The 19,176-nt window shown below is 43.5% G+C and overlaps 1 long non-coding RNA gene across 1 annotated transcript; it reads right to left on the bottom strand.

The window, feature by feature from the left end:
- Window positions 1-11,817: 11,817 nt before the first annotated feature.
- On the bottom strand, window positions 11,818-14,177 carry LOC112847536 (uncharacterized). The gene is made up of 3 exons (XR_003221116.1): window positions 14,161-14,177; window positions 14,006-14,061; window positions 11,818-13,801 (listed from the first exon to the last, which is right to left on the bottom strand). It is a non-coding gene; the product is annotated as an uncharacterized LOC112847536 (long non-coding RNA).
- Between the last annotated feature and the right edge of the window lie 4,999 nt (window positions 14,178-19,176).

The raw sequence follows: 19,176 nt of genomic DNA, 5'->3' as shown, positions 1-19,176 counted from the left end.
ACAAATTGACACCAATGCAATTGTGATTTAAAAAAATAGCAAGAAAAAATAAAAATAGATGCAGGTTACTGGTAAGTTGTTATGGTGAGCTATTTTTAGAACAGGCCCGCGGGCGACACATGTGGTCCTTGCGGGCGACCTGGTGCCCGCGGGCACCGTGTTGGTGACCCCTGCCTTACAGTTTTGGGTAAAGATGAGGTGACTTCGTACAGCGCCGATTTGCAGACGCTGTGCACACAGGTTCATGAGCAGAAGTCCCATTGTACCACGGCAGATCCCGACAATGTTTGCATGAACACACTTTGAACCATTACGTTATGGACCACTTTTCACACATGGTTGGTGTACCCACACAGCCAGCTGTAGCTTTTCAACTCACAGCCCGACACACACCCAAAAAACAGCCGAGAGAGCACAGACTACGCCCGAGAGGCGTGATTGCTGATGCCGCTCAGGTGGGTCCACCTCCCCTGCAGCGGCACTGCAGACCACGCCCCGCCACACACATCAAACACGTAAAATAAATATTTATGCACTTTTGCATTCACTTTTTGTTTTTTGTTATTTTTACACAGTGTTCTGAATGATGAACAATGGTCTACAGCCAATCTTGTGTATTATTATACAAACTTTGGTTGTAAGATTCAGATAACTATTTAATAAAAGCTAAATATTTTATATGAGAGTAAGAAAGAAAAGTATATCCTTGTGTCCACCTTTCCCTGTTAATGCCCTACCTGGCCCCCTGGCAAAAGCTTTGCTAGATCCGCCCCTGCACAGTTACCAGCTGTCAGCTACACAAAAAAGGAGCTTTGTGTTTATTTGTCTCTCAGAAACAGTTCATAACCTCCCTTCAACTCATTCATGTCACCTAAAGGGTAAACCTGTTTCTCCATCACCAGTTCAGCTCTGATGATTCAGTAAGGACATCTCCTGGTTTGGACCAGCCGTTTTTACAGCTGTGGCTCCAGCAAACATCAGCTGATAGAAATTAAAAGCAAATGAATTCTAACAACAGCTGATCAAGCTTAAACGTGCTGCTGTTGTTTAGCGCGATAAACAAACAAGAGAGAAAAGCCGATCATTGATCAGTTTCATGACTGAAGTTTGCTGTGTGGATGCCTAAACGCTGAAGCTGTCTACTGAAAAGCTGAAAAAGATGAAAAGTTGCAAAAAGTTGTATGGTGGTGAAGAAACTGAAAATTCTTTTGAAAACAGCTGAAGAAGGAGAGATTTTTGCTTAAAAGTGGTGAACAGCAAAAAATTACACTGAAAAGGGGTAAAGACGGCGAAATTTTGCTAAAAATGTGGTGGAAAAAAAACAACATTGCCCTGAGCAGGATTCGAACCCAGCCCTCCTGGCCTCAAGGTAGCTACTCATCTCACTGAGCCAAACTCATTCTCCCTATTAAAAGGTGGAGAGACTGACAATTTTGCTGAAATGTGCAGAAGCTGCTGAGAATTGCGCTGATAAGAGGTGAAAAGGCTAAAAAGTCTGAGGTGAATCAGCAGAATTTCTGCTGAAAAGAAGCAGAACAACCTGGTTCTGCTCAAATTCACCAATCAGAGGTACTGCCTCTGTCTGCTTCATCAGGTGGGTACTTGTATGTATTTCTGCCATGGGGTGTTGACAAGAATCTGAGGTCCATATTAGAAAAGCTGCTAAAATCATAAAACTTTGCAGAATTGTAATAAATTAGCAATATAAATTACAGGTCTGTGATAGTGTATCAATTTGTAGTGAAAAAAAAATGTTGAACAGGATGGGATTGAACCCACGACCTTTGAGCTGCAGACCCGTGTCATTACTGATTGCGCCACCTGGAAAGGGGTCGTGCGCCTGAAAAACAGATTGATGACCAGTCACAAATAGATCGCGGTGAGAGGCGAAAAACGCTGTTTTTTGGAGTTACAAAACGTTGTGTAACTCAAAAACTAGGAGGGCTAGCAGCATAATTCTTGTACTGGCTGAATCAGCGGACTTTGGTGTATTTTGACTGCGATTTTCATAGCTCTTTGTACCTCCGTCGCGGAGATATGACGAGAGAAGAAACGGCTTCATTTTCGGAAAACTGAGAGGAGGACAGATTTCCACCCCTCAAACAAACGTAATTCATTGCTGAACGGTAAGATAATTGTAAAAACTGCTTCCACTGTGAGTGTCAGCAGTGTCTGAAGATATATTGGCACAAGCCTCATGTCCTAACTTTGCTTTGTTAAAGAGATATGACGATTTGAAAATGCCTCTCATTAGAGAGTCCCAGCGCTGATTTTGAACAGACTCTCCATTGACTTTCTATGGAGAGTTTTCAGACCTTGTGTTGCTCTGAGGAGATTTGCAAAAAATGTGTAAATCCCACAACAGTGATAGTGACATTTTCTGAAAGCCTGCAAAAATACCTACGTTTTGATGTATAATTTGTGGGGGTTGAGTGGAAATTGAGCGAGTAGCAAGAAGTTGTTCAGACATGAAGAGAAAGTTCAGAACAGACCAGCCCTCACTCTGAGTTAATTGCATAGCAACCATAGCAACGCATGTATTTTCTGAAAAATCACAATTTTGCAACTGAAAACTTAAAGAGGGATAAGATTAAAACAGAAGAAGATCTGAAAAAGCTGAATCATACAGGAATAGCCCAATAACTTGAGAACATTTTAAAGTTTGAATGGAGTTTCTAGGTGAAAGTATGAGGAAGTAGTTTTAGCAGAATTGTGTAAGTTTCCCATTCATTTCAATGGGACAAAAAATTGCATAAAAAGCTTAATATTTTAAAAAGTATAATAGTTAAAAGTACAAAAAGATATAGCACGAATGAGCACAAATAGCTGAATATTGTGAAATTTGAACTGAGAAAATAGCACAAAAACTGAGAAAGTAGTTAAGCGGCAAAGAAAGTGGCAACTTGAAGAATAAAGTATAAAGAATAAAGAGAAACAGGAACTCAATTGTGTGGATGCCTTTGAGGGCATCCACACAATAAATCCGAGGAATAGTAATAGTGTGCCTCTTGGCATAGGCACACTTAATAATACTGTATATACAATAGAATAAGTACTATACAAACAGAATGAAACACTTGGGAAGTTGCACATCAGGGAGACAGTTACAGTTGTGTATGGGATGTGTGTGTGTGCGTGTGTGTGGTCCTCTGCAGAGACCATGTTGTAGAGTCTGACAGCAGTAGGGAGGAAACATCGTGGGTGCCGCAGGCCGCCACTGATGGAGCTGCTCAGTGCAGCTCAGGTTCAGCTGCTCAATGATGCAAATCATCTAATCGGCCAATCGCGTGGCAGGACGGTGCACAGCAGCATTTATGCATGTAGACATAAACTGAGAATCAGACTGAGGTCAGCTTAAGTGACTTTGACTGTGGTCTCATATGCCGGGATTCAGATCCAGGGTCCCGCCTGGCATCAGCAGTGCAGACTGGTGCTGTAATGGTGTGGGGGATCTTTTCTTGGCTCACCTTTGGCCTCCTTAGTCCAGTTTAGCACACATCTCAGCCTACCTGAGTGTTGTTGTCCATCCCTGTGCGCTCCATCCAGCAGGATAACGCAGCACGCCACAGAGCTCAGATCATCTCAAACTTGAACATGACGATGAGTTCGCTGCACTCAAAATGCCTTAAGATGACTGTCGCTGTGGTTTGGTGCCACATAAATCAAACTGGCCTCCACAGTCACCAGATGTCAATCTCAGAATTAAGGCAGTTTTAAAAAGAGCGTCCAACCCAGTACAACAAAGCACCAGTGAGTGTACTTTCTCATTTGCAGTTCAAAACCAGCTGGGCTTGTTCAGACTCGAGTGCCTGATTATAAAAGCTCTTTGTGTTCAGCACACTCTGACTAAAGAGGGGCTGTAGCTCAGCAGGTCATCTACTTATTGAAACGGTTGGTAGTTTGATTCCTGCCTGCTCCAGACAATCAAGAACTAACCCCCGGTGGCTCTTAGATGCATCCATTGGAGTGTGAATGATAGATGATATAATCATGAAGGAAAAAAGTATGAAGCAGTCCCAGTATGAGAGTGGTGCTTTCTGTCCTCATGAGCAGTGAAAGAAAAGCCTCTCTTTGGTTGTGATTGTTTCTTCATCATGTTTGTTTGGAAATATTTCCATTTTGTTGATTTTTGGCCTTCCCTGATCTTAAAAAGCAGTCTGACAATGAAAAGACGTCAGGAATGCAAAATCAGGAAGGCAACACAGGAAAGCTCCCAGGACGACAAAATGAAGCTGGAAGCCGTCGAGACTGCTGAGGCTGCCTTCCAGAAACAGCCTTGGCAAAATAAAGATTCAGATGATCTCCAAGGAGCGTGTAGCTGAAAGCCAGGTGGAAGCAAAGGAAGCAAAACAGGATGAAGCAAACGCTACAGAGAAAAAGAGAGAGCGAAGACGTGCAGGAAATGTAAAGGTCAGCCTGGATCCACGAGGCTGTTTTTCAGACCGCAGCAGCTGAAGGTAATCTGAGAGCACCAGATGTCTACAGCTGCAATCAACACTGAGAAGGAAAAACAGCAAAATGTTCGCCTCATGCTTCTCCAAATGCTGCAGGAAGGAATGGATTCAAGACACAATCAGACATCTCACAAACAAAAGGACAACTGACACGGCCCAAGTGCTCAGCAAATGCCACGAAACACCAGGACCCTGCATGTGTGGACAGCACGGTGACGGCGATTTCTGAGCCCCTTCACTGACTTCATCACAGACTCGTGTGTCTGAGGCTCATATTTTTATGTATCTGCCTTTAATGCAGTGTTTCTCATCCAGACCGGTCCACAGATCCCTGTGGTGCAGGGAACAGCCGTGATTGGCATTGTTTTAGGAAGTGCCGGATTTGTTTTTGCTTTGCCTTCTGTTGGCAGAGCATGCATTTTTAATATTGCTTTATCACGTTCGTTTGAGTGAAGCCAAGATTGAGATTCAAATTTGATTAATGGTGCAGGCCTTGATTCAAACTAGTCCTTTATTCTGTCACACACAAATAATAAATGGATCGTCCTCCCAGAAGCACAGACCACCTTTGACGTCCCAGTCAGAATGTAAAGCCTGATGTGGCAGGTCTAGACTAACAGTCCTTCATGTGGGTGCAAAGTGACTGACATGAAGCAGAGGAGAACATGTCAGCTCTGCACAATCATCAGTAAACTGGAAATATATTTAGCACCTTTTATCCTTTAAAGTCTCCATTAGTCCATCGATTCAGCCAACACGGCTGTTGTATTTGCTTTGTCAGCAGTCTTAATAAGTCTGTCTCATATTTCTCACAGATTTAATGTTTTCTAAAGCTCAAAGCACTGACAGCCGGCTTTGTTCTCAGGCTTGTAAGACAGCGATGCTGTCAGACGTCTTCCTGATGCTCTCTGAGCAAACAAACGTTATCTTATCTACAACAGGAGGCGTCAAACTCACTTTAGCTCACGGGCCTCACTCAGCTCGACGTGTTCTCCCCCGTTCTTGACCAGCAGTGTCAAACACGTGGCCTGTGGCCCAGAACTGGTCACCAGTTAAAAGAGCCACCACTGTGGAACTGGTTCAGTTCCTTTCTAACAGGCCCTGGTTGATCTTTTACAGTCCTTTTCCCCAGGCTGCTCACGCTGTTCTAATTCCAGATTCAGGATTTTACCTGTTCAGGTGACCGGCCTCAGCCGCAGCTCTGAAGCCCTGGAATCATCTCCCTCTTCACATTACATCATCTTCCTCACTAACAATCTTTACCTGAAAACAGCCTCTTATTATTATTTTTCTCAGCTTCAGACTAGTTTCAGGTTCCCGTATTGTTGTTTTTACTTTAATTAAATGATTAACTGCCTCTTGCCCTCTAGGCAGCTGGGATACGCTCCGGTCCCCCCGTGACCCTGAACTGGATAAGCTGAAGAAAAATCGATAGCTTTGGAAAGAAAAGTGTCCGGACTTCTTTAAGTTTCCTGAACATGTTTCATCCGAGAAGCTGGTGGAGAGTCCCAGATTTAATCCCTGTGGGAGTGTCCCCCCCAAGAGGGTCATGGACCCCCTATTGATCCTCTACCTAATCACACGAGCCAAGGTGTGAAAACAGGCGTAGGTCGCAATCAGCCAGGGTTTCAGGTGAACCTGCTGCGACACCTAGCCCCACCCTATCATGTGACTCACTGAGGTCAGAAGGTCCACGGTGTGAGTGGGCGTTAAGGCGTCTGGGAAGGATCTCAGAACTGGATTATAGATGGACAGTTAGACAGTTGGTGTGTAAGCCCCGCCCTCTGTTCAAAGATGGTCGTTCACAGTGGACACAAATGTTTCTTTCACTCCTCTTTCAAACCATCTGTCTTCTCTGTCCAACATGTGAAAATTGGTGTCCTCAAAGTGTGACCTTTAACCTTCAGATACAAATGTGCAGCCAAGTCTTGTCTGTGTGGAGTTTGCGTGGGTTCTGTCCGGGTGCTCTGGCTTCCTCCCACAGTCCAAAGACACACAGTTAGTGGGGTCAGGATTGCCCACAGGTGTGAATGTGAATCTGTCTCTGTCTTAGCTCTGCAGCAGACTGGTGACCTGTCCAGGGTGTGCCCCGCCTCTCGTCCTAAGACAACAGGGATCGCGACCCTGACAGGGATAAGCAGAAGAGAACGGATGGACAGATGTTTCTTTGATACTTTTGCTTCCTGTGCAGCACTTTGGCCAACATCTGAGTGTAATTGTGCCATAAAATTAAACTGACTTTAATGAGATGGATGTACAGAGCGCAGACATGTCCTCGATGCAGCTGAGGAGCTACAAAGTGCAGCGTGACTGAGAGCAGCGAAGAACTTTCAGACACTGCCTTTCTTCTTACTTCGTTTTAATGGCCAAAATGAAATGAAAGATGCAACCAAGGTCACCTTCCTGCTTCAGAAGTTTGATCCTTTCCTGCAGACATGAACAATTTCTACCAAGACTGCTTACCTCTCAGTGAACCAATCAGATGATGTTGGACAAAGAGCACAGCACAAATTATTCAAGAGGTAAAAGGTGTATGCTGTAATGTCCGATGGTGTCAAGGTGGATGAACAACCTGCTGTATGTGTTTATTATGTTCACCCAGAATGAACCACCAAGCTGGATGACTGTGGTTCAGAGATGATTAGAAAAACATTTGAAGTTCTTCTGCCTGAGAACACGAAAGACGACGTTGGAGCAGCGATGGGTGGAAAAACACGCAGACACTCTCACATGTCTTAAACTTCAGCTATGGATCTGTTGACAACCTTTTATCAGTGTGCCCAACTCAACCATCACCAGTTTCCTGCCTTTCAGAAAGAACGACGCAATGAGCACCGAGAGCTTGAACACCCAGAGGTCATGCCATTGCACTCTGCTAATTCCTGCAGCCTTCAGATGATCAATGAGCATCTCACTGCAGCCAAAACTGTTTTGATTTCCTGTGAAAAAGTTAAAAGTTCATGGCTTCACTGAAGGGTTTCACCAAAGTCTCTAATGAAACAGATGCCTGGGCAGAAGCACGACTCTGTGAAACTCTAGTCCGACTTAATCTCCTCTGTGAGCTCGCGGTGGGCCTGAATGTCATTCGTTTCTGAAGCATTAACATGTCGTCATTGGGATGCTGTGAGGTTCAATTATGACTGATAATAAAAGCTTTATACACCTTTTTTGCCGTGGCATCATTAAACCCTGAGAGGAAGACGATTATAAAGAAGAAAAATTTAATTAGTTTCCTTCTGTTTGAACAATCACATAACTTTGTATTTTATTTATTTTTAAGCTTTTATTTTCTAAAAATTCCCTTTTTTTATTCCCTGTAACAGAGTTTTATGTTTGTATCACTGTTTGTGAAGCTGCTATAAATTTCCACTGTGGTGTGAGCCGGAGGAGTGAAGATTTGGTCCCACATCGAGCGTTTGTTACTCCCCGTCCTTCACCGCTGAACCAGCTTTAGTTCCAGTAAACACTGAGCAAAGCCTCGCAGTGAACTCCTGATCTGCACAACTGTGAGAGATCTATCAGCTGCATTCATCATCTCAAACAGAAACAGCTGTTTGTCAGTGCTGCGTGGCTCAGTCAGTCAGCTCTGTGGCTTTTAGCTTTGAGGTTGAAGGTTCAACTCCTGCTGAAAACACTATTCTTTTCCCTTTAACCACAACATTTAGATGTTCCTGCTTTGGGTTCCATGAATGCAGCATTGACGTGCTTGGTAGGAAATGTGACGAGCTTGAAACACCCGATCGAGGTCGGGTTTGTGATTATTCATATAGCACATTAATATAGAGCGCTTTGGTCACTCTGTCTTAAAACTGTATCTAACCCCGAGAAAAACTACACGGATCCAGAAAATTCTAATCAAATAAAAACGATAAATAAAAGTAAAAGCAGACAATAAAGTGCAGTCATCTGTAGGGATGTCACACTGGTGCCAAATGCCAAGAAAGATAAAATTATTTTTAAAACAGATTTAAACGTGTGTACGGATATGCACAGATTAGATTATTCCATGTGTATGGAGCTATTGCTGCAAAAGCTCCATCACCTCGCCTTCATCTGAGCAGATGACCTCAGAGCTCTGATGTCATGGTCGGTCGGTCCTCCTCAGACAACCTAGTTTTGTATGCATGCATTCTCCCCTTTTCCTCTCTCCCGCCTGTGGGGCTTTGTTTACGGATGTTTCCAGGTAAGGCGTGGCTCGGGCGCCCTCAAACCCGGAGGTTCCTCGGCATGGTTGTCGATTCACCTGCGCTTGATTTCTCCACCAGCTGCTTCTAATCAACCTCCACCTTAGAGCTGAGGCATTTAACGATGGCGCACGGCAACAGTTGACGCTGGATTATTATTCTAAACTGGAGTATCGGGACGGTGAGGATAATCGGGGAGTGCCACTCGCCCTGGATATTATGGACAGAGTTGCACTTGTTGCACTGCACTGTGGGATTTTCACTAACTATTGTGTTTTGGACTGTTTTGGGGGGTCTGTAAATAAATGCACTGTTTTCATCTTCGCCAGAACGCTGCATTTGAGTCCTCTTTTCCCTGCACCTCGACAGCTTACAGGTGGGCTTTGAAATCAAGTTTAAGCTGATTTGAAGACAAACATTAAGGGTTTTATATCTCAGTCAGTTTTTAGCTTATTTCCTGTTTGCACTGTTAGTTCCTCCTTCACGACATCCATGAACCTCCTCTGAGGTCTTAATGTTTTCAGCCACCACCGCGCCTCCTCTGTGCATATCCAAACTGTCTCAGCGTCGCCTCTCTAACTGCTCAACCTGAGCCATCCCTCTGATGAACTCGCTTCTAATCCTGCCCCTCCTGGTGATCCTTGACTCTGCCACCTCCAACCCGGCCTCCCGTCTTTGTGTCGGCGCCAGAGTCTCCTCGCTGCCGTTTAATGAGAGCTTATCAGTTATCATCATTCATAATCCTGGAGACAAGAAAGACAGACGCTTGGATAAGGAATGAATGAACACACGGACTAAAAGCACACAGGAGGTGATCGGGGGAGGTGGGAACACATGGGGGAAATAGCTGACACAAAATGAACTTAATGACGTCGTTAAGTAAAGAGTAAAACTAAAGACAATGAACACAGGAACACAAGACCTCTTCAAAATAAAACAGGAAACATAATGAGACACAGACATGACAACATGAACTTGACAACAAAAGACATGTAGACATGAAACACATGAAGGACAAAGGAGACTTAACACGGGGGTTGAAAACACAAGCAGAAACTAACAAACAAAGAGCTATAATGGCAACCTTGGCACGATAGAAATGAAATTAGAAAACCTAAAGGACTTAAACATAAAACCAAACTAAAACTCAAAACGCTGGGTCAGAATGGCCCAGGATCGTGACACTGTTGATTGTGCCCTGAGCTGGACTGGGAACATTTCCACGAGGGGGTGAAGGTCATTTTAATCTGGTTTTTATCACTGGTTCTTTTCTCTTTCCTGTTTCTTATTTGTATTGTTATGTTTGTAGATGGTTTGAGTCTTACACACATTTCCCTGAATGAACAAAATGAACTGGACCTCTTCACACCCCCTCTTTAAAAGGAGACAGACACACAGGAGGAGGAACAGCAGTGACAAAACAAAACAAAACCAGTAGAAGCAGCGTCCAACAGGAAACTGAGGGGTGTCGCACTCATTTTTGACCTTTGTCTTTAGCCTTGTCAGCATTACTGTTTTAATGGGCTCTTAATCCGGTCTTTAAGTCTGACGTCACCGGCCGTGTCTGGGCCTAAACTCCGCTGCAGGTCCATATATCAAACGATCACTGTGGCATTACTGAGAGTTGAAAAACTGTCTAAAGTCTTTCATCTTTAATAAAATGATCAGTGTTCTGCTCTACCAGGTGTAACAATTGAGTTTAACATCCAGGCATCCATGAAAATGGAATTTATGACATTTAACGGAGTTAGAAGTTAGCAGGAAGTTAGCTCGCTAGCTTCCATCTAAATACAATATAGCATGTCCTGACTGCGGGGTTTTGGAAAAAAATTAAAACACAGCTCTGCTATCACTTCCAACATAAATGAAGACAGAAAACTAAACAGCAGTGACGTTTGTAGGGTTACTGAAGTTTGGCTAGCTGCTATATAATGATGTGCTACGTGACCGCTAGCGACACAGCTATGTTAGCATAACATAAACAAGCTAACTTTTTTTCCACTCGATAAAAGTTAACGTGAGTGTTCTCGGTGGTCAGGAACAAATGTAATCGCATGGCAGGATGCTGTAAACGGACCAAACTTCAGCCAGGAGAACAACTGAGATAATCCATCCACAATACGAGGTTAGTCATTAATATACTGCTGCATGGGCTGTGCTGTAGTTACATCGTAAGGTTTTAAAAACTGAGCTTAAATAAATGATTAGCGGTAATAAAAGCCGAGGGAGGTCAACAGTGATCACTGACTGTTTTAGGAGCTTTTTGAGATTAAATAGAAGAAAATACAAAACATTAAACATGTTAACAACACAAAAGCCATATTAAACGTAGACTACTTTAGGCCCGGAAGTAGGATTCGTCACGTCATCACTGACAAGACCGGATTGTATTGGATGATTGATGTGTGTGTGTGTGTGTGTGTGTGTGTATACATGCACACACACACACACATACACATACATACATATACATGTATATGTGTGTGTGTGTGTGTCTTTTAAATGCGATAAACAGATAAAGTTGACTTAATTCTGTGGTTTCTGCCCTTTTTTGGCTCCACCTGGTGAAATACCAATTTGGCACCACTTTGACCATCGTGTGTTAAAGCTCGACAGCAGCAGCTGTCTCTTTATTTCAGAGATAGATTTCTGACCTGTGCATGAAGCAGACAGATTTTCTCCTCTGAACATATCGATTCAAACTGGACCACGCTGCGATCTGAAATAAAAACCTCCATCACCTGGTTCAATCAATCCACTGCCAGCTGGCTGTAATCCACAGAGCACAGCTGGGTGAGAGCTTCTGACACCTGTGAGATCAGATTAAACTAACAGTGAGAAGTGCATATCCAACAAGCCCGGAAGTAGAGGTGTATAACACTGAGACACACACACACACTCACTGACTAAACTGAGTCCAGTTGTTGCAAAAAGAAGCTGGATCACAGCTGCTCCATAGGAATAACCAAAGTGGGTGAGCTTTATATTGTACAGTAGACCCTACAATAATAGATACAGAAAACCCGACAATCATATGACCCCCTATGAGCAAGCACTTTGGCGACAGTGGGAAGGAAAAACTCCCTTTTAACAGGAAGAAACCTCCGGCAGAACCAGGCTCAGGGAGGGGCGGGGCCATCTGCTGCCACCGTTGGGGTGAGAGAAGGAAGACAGGATAAAGACTTTTGTCTTTGTTTTCACCAAGTTCTTGTGTTGATCCCAGGATGATGGGCAGCACTATATCAACGATATTGACTGGACGAGTAATCAGCTTTGGCAGGGGGCCACACATGTTATGCATATTTACAACAACACACTCAGAGAGAAAGGTCATAAAGTACAGACATATCCATATTAAGTCTGCACAGCTGCTTAGTCCCAGTCCTTGAAGTTCTCTTTGCACTGTGTATGTGCAAATACTCTGTTTGACTTTTAAACATAACACTGAGTTCTGCTATTGAAGTTTAAGATAAAAAAGTCTTGAATGACTTTCATCAGAACACTGAAACGCTGGTGAAATTCACACCTCAGCTCTCTCACCTTCGTCCTTCCAGGTTTTAGTAAAACGTTGGGACATTCCGAGCCTTCACATCGGGACCTCTCCTACACTTAAATCAGGATGAGCTCAGAGTACTTTCACTTGTGTTGTTCTTACTCAGGTTTTTTCATTTTATGTTTCACTTCTTAAACTTTGATTGATTCTTTTGGATTTACAGCACTTGAGTGAGCATGGTGACCAAGCTTTAGACATAACCCTGACTTGATGCAGGATATGTGCGTCCGTTATAGTGAACCTGTTGGTCAGGTCCCCTTGAATGTTTTCTAATGACTACAATAACAGTTTTTCATGATGCATGAAGTGCAGCTCACAGCTTCTCTACACATCAGTCACACGTGAGAGCACAAATTTCCAACATGGATCACTTTAACCTGCTGTCTCCCCAGGACTATGATTTGCACTTGTGTGAGAATAGAAGAGGAAGTGGTGAATTCACAGTGAGTGGGCATCACGTGTCCCTGCCTGTCTCCACGGCTCACGCTGGTCATCGCGCCAGCAGTGTGTCTGTGGTGGACAATTTCCTGCAGCGTGTTACATGTGACAGAGTCTCTCCCGAGTTCATGTTTGGAAACAGCTTCAGAGTCCTGTGAGCGCCATAAGAGACCCACACATCCTGTTCCCCGGATTGATTCTGGAAATTGATTTTTTTCTGCCTGTGTGGACACAACCTTTTTTTCTTAATCTAAAAATCTAGACATTGCCTGCTGCCTTTTATAGACACTGAATTCTAAAATCAAAGGGTTTTTGTGCACAGAGAATCGCACTAACAAGGCTTGGCCTGCAGCATGCTGGAGGAAGAACATTCCTGCAGCTAAAGGGCAGCTCGGCTTTGTGGAGAAGGCACCGCAGACCAATTTGAAGGATGAAAAGCACACAGAGGTGAAAAGAGCAGCAGCCTGTTATACAGGCTTTGGATAGAAATGTTCAAAGGGTTATCTCTGTCCAGCCGCCCAGTCAGAACTTTCTAAATCTCTCTGCTATGATTGCTAACGTTAGCAGCCCAGTTCATGCCGGGACAAACTGTCTTTATCTTCCAAACAGCATGAGTCAGACCACAGGGGAGGCGAGAGGCGGGGTCCGGCCTGGACTGATCGCCAAGCTCATGCAGGGCTGTTGTTTCCTGTTTCTGCATAAAAAAGGTTGAAAAACAGGAGGTGCAGAAATAGGCACAAGGAGATGGCAGCAACATGCGTGGAACGAGGTAGAGCTGCAGACTCACACTGAGGCGGGCTGTGATGCAGATGACGCTCAGTCCAAGCACGACACGGCGGTACTCAAAGTGTTAAACAGCGTGTGTGTTTTTGTGTATTTAATACAGTGCAGTATTTGTTACCATGGTATTAATCGCTCCAGCTAAATCTGGAAGATTAGTTAAAGCTGGTTAAGTCTAACAGACTGCCGAGCGTTCCCGTCAGCAATCGCTCCAGTCACGGGAAGTAAGAGTCGGATCAGCAATCTTCCTTGAACACATTACCTGTGCCGTTTCCTGTCAGGTGACAAACGGAGGCTGAAATGAGGCATCAAGAGGACCAACAGCGGGTCTGCAGCACCAGGAGGGCGAAAGCTTTTAGTCCGAGAGACGACCGGAGACGAGGGCACGTTACCTGCAGCAAAGAGATGAACATGCACATCGCACCCCCTCGAAATAAAATCAGTTTACCGAACACCCGTGTGCATGTTGGACTTTTCTCTGTACAAACATTAGGAAATGAACTTTGTCCCTGAAGGTCAAATAAAAGCTGAGAGTAACGTGGTGTAAAATGCTTTTCTGATGGTTTTCTCGTGTTGTGAGAGGCTGCCTCACCTACCTGAAAGCACCCTTGAGGTGTTATCAGCAGGCTGCACATTGAGGGTCTGTCAGTACCTGTGAGTGCAGACAAGCGTCATGAAATGGCCCCGAAGATACTAGAATTGGACCAAACTGCTGCCAGGAGCTTATCTAACAGGACGGCCGGGCTGTTACCTGCAGACGGACTCGTGGTCGGCTCAGTAAATGATTTTTTGTTTGCTCTGATTGTTTTTTCTAAAGAGTTGTTGTGATACAGACTGCCGTCAGTAAAGAGGAGTATGATTGGCTTAAAAAATCCTCTGCCTGGTCTTTGTGCCTTTCTTCTGCCTCCTTCCTAATAGACTTGTAGAGGCTCGTTGCTAATCATACATGACAGTTTTGAGCACTTTAAGTACAAATTCAGGTCTTTACCTCTTGGCTCATCATGATGATTAAATATCCTGAAACTAAAATTGGTTCAGCTGAGAAACATTTAAATATCCAGCCGACAAACATCTCGATCATTCTCACCAACATCTCCAACTAAAGGAAGAAACGGAGCTTTTAATCCAGCAGGAATCTGTTGGGATTTTAAATATCGATAAACAGCTTCCATACTGAGCAGCTTCTCTTCAAAAATAATCTCTCTCATCTTCAGATCTTTGCCTAAACAGTAAAATGAGTCAGGGGTCAGAAAACACTAAGACCTGTGTCGTGGCTCAGTGTGGGGACAAGAGTCATAACTCCCAATGAGAGCTAGGTTTTCTTAGTGTTTGTGGATGTACGCACCTGAATTAGAGCAGATGTGAGCAGTCTGACAGGCGTCAAGGCCCATGTCTGTCCCCTACACTGTTTATATTGTCTCTATATTAGAGCATATGCAGTTTATATAAAGTTGGAATTCAGTGAATGAATTTCAGCATCATCAGCTTCAATGCAAATTCATCTCTGTTTTCTCTGGCACAAAGAAAAATGTGGCTGTTTGCTCGTATTTGATAAAATTAGCTGACGATGCTCGCTCCTCATCTGTGGCACCAACTAGATGCAAATTTACAGAGATGCAGCTCTGCATGCATGAGCACTGCAGCCGTGTGTGAAGGCAGGAACCTGGTATTCTATGAAGACATGCGCAGATGTGACTTCAACCCTAAATGCTCCAAAGACGGTATAAAGGAGGAATTCACTGAGTGAATCTAAACATTATGTATATTTAGTCCAACACAGAGCATAAAGATCACCACAGGTCTGCAAACTCACCGGTTTAACCTGCACTGATTCCTGGAAACACAGCAGCTGTGCATGTAGCATGCAGACACGTGTCAGTGTGCGTTTCCTGTAGCTGTTTGAAGAGTTACCTGCCACTTAAACAAAGGCTTCACTCCTCTGGTGCAGCAAATCTGCAGCATGAAACATCCTTGCAATGATGTGTGTATAATTACACCGCTGCAGTAATGAAAACTGCAGGGAGCTGCAAAACAAACAAACACAAAACTTGAGAAAAGTCCTCCTGAACCCAGCGGCGCTCATTATTCTGTTTCCCCATTTATATAAGAAACAAACTGTGAGCGAGGATTAATGAGTTTAAGTGTCTCGTTAGCTTCACAATGTTCTGTTTTTGTGTATTTTTATTACAGTTAAAACATATTTGACAACATTAAGTGCAGAAAGTAAAGCCTTCGTAAACTGTTTGATGAATGCACGTCTGAATCACTTTGAAAATGATGCAGATATTTATCCAAAGATGATAAAGACAGATCACCAGTTTGGCCCTCGACCCTACATTATGACATTTGTGCATAAAAACATTTTTAAATACACCATTTTTCACCATTTCTTAATAATATCATCAAAGAAGCCACTAAGTTATAAATAATTACAAAACAAAGTGATTAACAAAGATAATGTCCCATATATCATGAAACTGTTATGAATAACTGCACATGCATCCAGTTTCTGACACACGACATATTTCAGACATGTTTTTAAACATTTTAACAAAGCTCGGATGATTCATTAGTGTAACTCAAATTTATGACACGACCATAAATATATGACAGTTTTATTACTGTCTCAGATCATTTGGTGGGCGGGGCCATAAATCTTAATTTGACACTTTATTAGCTCTCTCTCTTTTCTGCAAACAGGCAACACGAACACAGATGAATACACATCAGTGGAAATGTTTCTGTGACATGAAAACTGTCTGTGGGCAGCTAGCTCCGCACACACACACACACACACACACACACACACGGAGGCTGGTGCTCAGCGGTGGTTTGGTGCTTCATCGTCTCATCAGGACTGGAGGAGCCCCCGCTGGACAGCTCGTGTCTCCCGGCTGGCTCGGGAACACCTCTGCATCCCCATCAGAGGAGCTGGAGGCTTGGGAGAGGAAGGTGTGGGCGTACCTGTTTAGATTGCTGCACCCACAACTCGGGTAAGTGGTAGAAAAATGGACAATAGTAATAAATAATGTAGAATGACATTTTTCACTGTATTTCATGTATGACATCACAGCAGGGTCGTGGAGTACGCCGCTTTTTCCTCCATTGTTAATCTTTGAAAACAAACTTGAGGCTTTAAACCTGCAACAAGGTGAGCTTAAACACTCGGCTGAGTCTGTTTGTCCAAGTCTGAAGGAGGATTGTTTGGGATTACATGCCTCGCTGTCTGTACCGACTTGGCTGAGAACTTAATCACATCTCATTAGTTTGGGGTTCTAACCCATGAAGCCGCACTTAAGCAACATCTAGCAAATCAGCATGTCTGCGAAGGTGGACGTCAGGTTTCCTCTAATGCTCAGTGTTAATCACTTCATCACTAATGATGCAGAAACACCTGCAGTTCACTCACTTCCTGGAAAACACCGACCGTTTCCATCTTTAGATTCAGCCACTTCTTAGAGGAGAATCCCAATCAGCATAATTAGAAAACTAAATTGAGGTCGAGGCCGAGCAGATAAACAGCACAGCAGTAATTAAGCTAAACTGGCCGCTGCCTCCGAGCATTATGACTGAAAAGGCTTCAGTTTCATCCATCTCTTTGGCTCTGGTCCTTTTTAGGGGCTGAGAAAGCTGCAGCAGCAGCAGCTCGGTGGTTTATTCTCCTCTCTGCACCGGTTACAAACATCTTTTAATTAGACACAGGCTGCTCGCACGCGGCAAGGAAGCTGTGCAGGAGAAAGATCCCCTGAGTGCGTTTTACAGGGAAATTATAGCTGTACGAAGGTTCCCAGCAGACTCTCCATGCCTCACTGTTGCCTCTTTCTTATCTTAAATTGTTTCCCGCCATTAATAAGTCAGAGGAAGCAGAGACAAAGACACGGCCGTGGGTTTCCCTTCATTTAAATTCAGCACACAGCTCCACATGCTACTTCTGCCAACTTGAATCGAGAGCTGAACTCAGCACAACAAAAGGCAGCGGAGTCAGGGCGCCACGATAACCCGAATCGCCGCGGCACAGCACGGCTCAGGAAACCAGTCGAGCTTCACCTCGTGTCCAGTGATGGGAATAACGGCGTTACAAGTAACGGTGTTACTAACGGCATTACGTTTTTCAGTAACAAGTAATCTAGCTAATTACTATTCATATCGTTACAACGCCATTACAGTTACTAACAAGAAAATGCGGTGTGGTCGCGTTAGTATTTTTCAGCAAACAGACGGCTGAAGCTGTGTTCAGCTTACAGCACCTTATATCAATTGCACAGAAGTAGCTGTAAGTAAAAGCTTACAAGTAAAAGCTGCTTAAAGCTGTAGCTTTAAGCAGCTTGAGTGCTGCTGTTTGACTGAGGAACACTAAAGTAGTCGTGATAAGCCAATCACATGACCACTTCAAGATGGCAAAGCAACAAGGTGATATATACCAGCTTTTAAATTGTGCTGATAGGCCACTTAAAACCAGAGTCATGATAAACAAGATATACGCGGCGGTTTCTCCTCAATAGTTTCGTCACGTTTACTGTCTAAGGACAGCGCAGTGAGCGCACTCTGCTTGTGAACGAAAAAGAACAAAACAAAAAACAGCCCGTTCATTTTGGTGGAAAAATGCATCATGTCGACCAATCAAAAAATGATATGGCAACATGACATTTGGTTGTTTAGGAAGAGGGGGGAAGTTTTAGGAGTGACGGTGAGAGAGAGAGAGAGACAGTAGAAAAAGAGAGAGAGAGTAGAAAAAGAGAGAGAGAGAGTTTTGAGATGTGAGATTTGTGACGTTTAGCGTGTTTGGAGTGTGTAGTTAATGTGTTGTCTTGTGTAGTTAGTGTGTAGTGTTGTGGATAGTTTTGTGTTGTGTGTCAGAACAATGAGGCGACTGCTGTCTCCAGGTAGAAACAGCAGTGATACACCTGCTGCTGTCAGACCTGCAGGTATCAGGCTGTGATGTTCTCCTTTGTAGTGGACAGAAATTTTTTTGGGGGGAGTGGCACAAATAATTTGTGCGGCATCTTATTGAAGAACAGCTGAGACTGCAGCTAAGGTAAATGGCTGCAAATAACTTTGTTGTTTGCAAAACTTGTGTATATGATTTTAAAACTGACAATTTATATTTGCATTTGAAGTTATGAAATATGATTCAATAAACATGTTTGTGGTTGTTACAGTAAAAATATAACTTTTTCTACTCTGATTTTATGTTTTTTGTCTGATTTTAGATCAATTGTGTTAATACAGTATGTCAAAATGAAAACATGACTGTACATCAAAAGTAGTTAAAAATGGCCAATTATACCCTGGACCCCAGAGGGTTAAACATTTCTTTTAAAGTAACGCAATAGTTACTTTTCAAGTAATTAATTACTTTTATAATCTTGTAACTCAGTTACCAACTCAGTTACTTTTTTGAAGAAGTAACTAGTAACTGTAATTAATTGCTTTTTCAAAGTAACTTGCCCAACACTGCTCGTGCCCATGTGTTAGTTTCACAAATTTCAGCTAGCAGCGCCGAAGCTGAAAGAACAGTTATTCCCATCTGCAGCAGCTTATGTTTGCAGGAACGGCTGTTCTCACACCTCCTCACTCGATTCATTAATTGGCCGACTCGGACAATTAATACACGGCCGAGCAAATGTAGAGCAAAAACCGAGATGGGTGTTCCAGGTGAGTCAGTTTCCAAAGAATCCACAGAGATTTTCCACAGGGACAAAGGGGAACTGATTTGGAGCTACTTGAGTTACAAGTGGGATCATTGGTTAATTTTCCTGGGGAGATG

Source organism: Oreochromis niloticus, linkage group LG7, assembly GCF_001858045.2.
Source record: "Oreochromis niloticus isolate F11D_XX linkage group LG7, O_niloticus_UMD_NMBU, whole genome shotgun sequence".
NCBI classification, from domain to species: domain Eukaryota; kingdom Metazoa; phylum Chordata; class Actinopteri; order Cichliformes; family Cichlidae; genus Oreochromis; species Oreochromis niloticus.
Note: the sequence above shows the minus strand (reverse complement) of the source record. Positions and strands in the feature narration are given on the sequence as shown.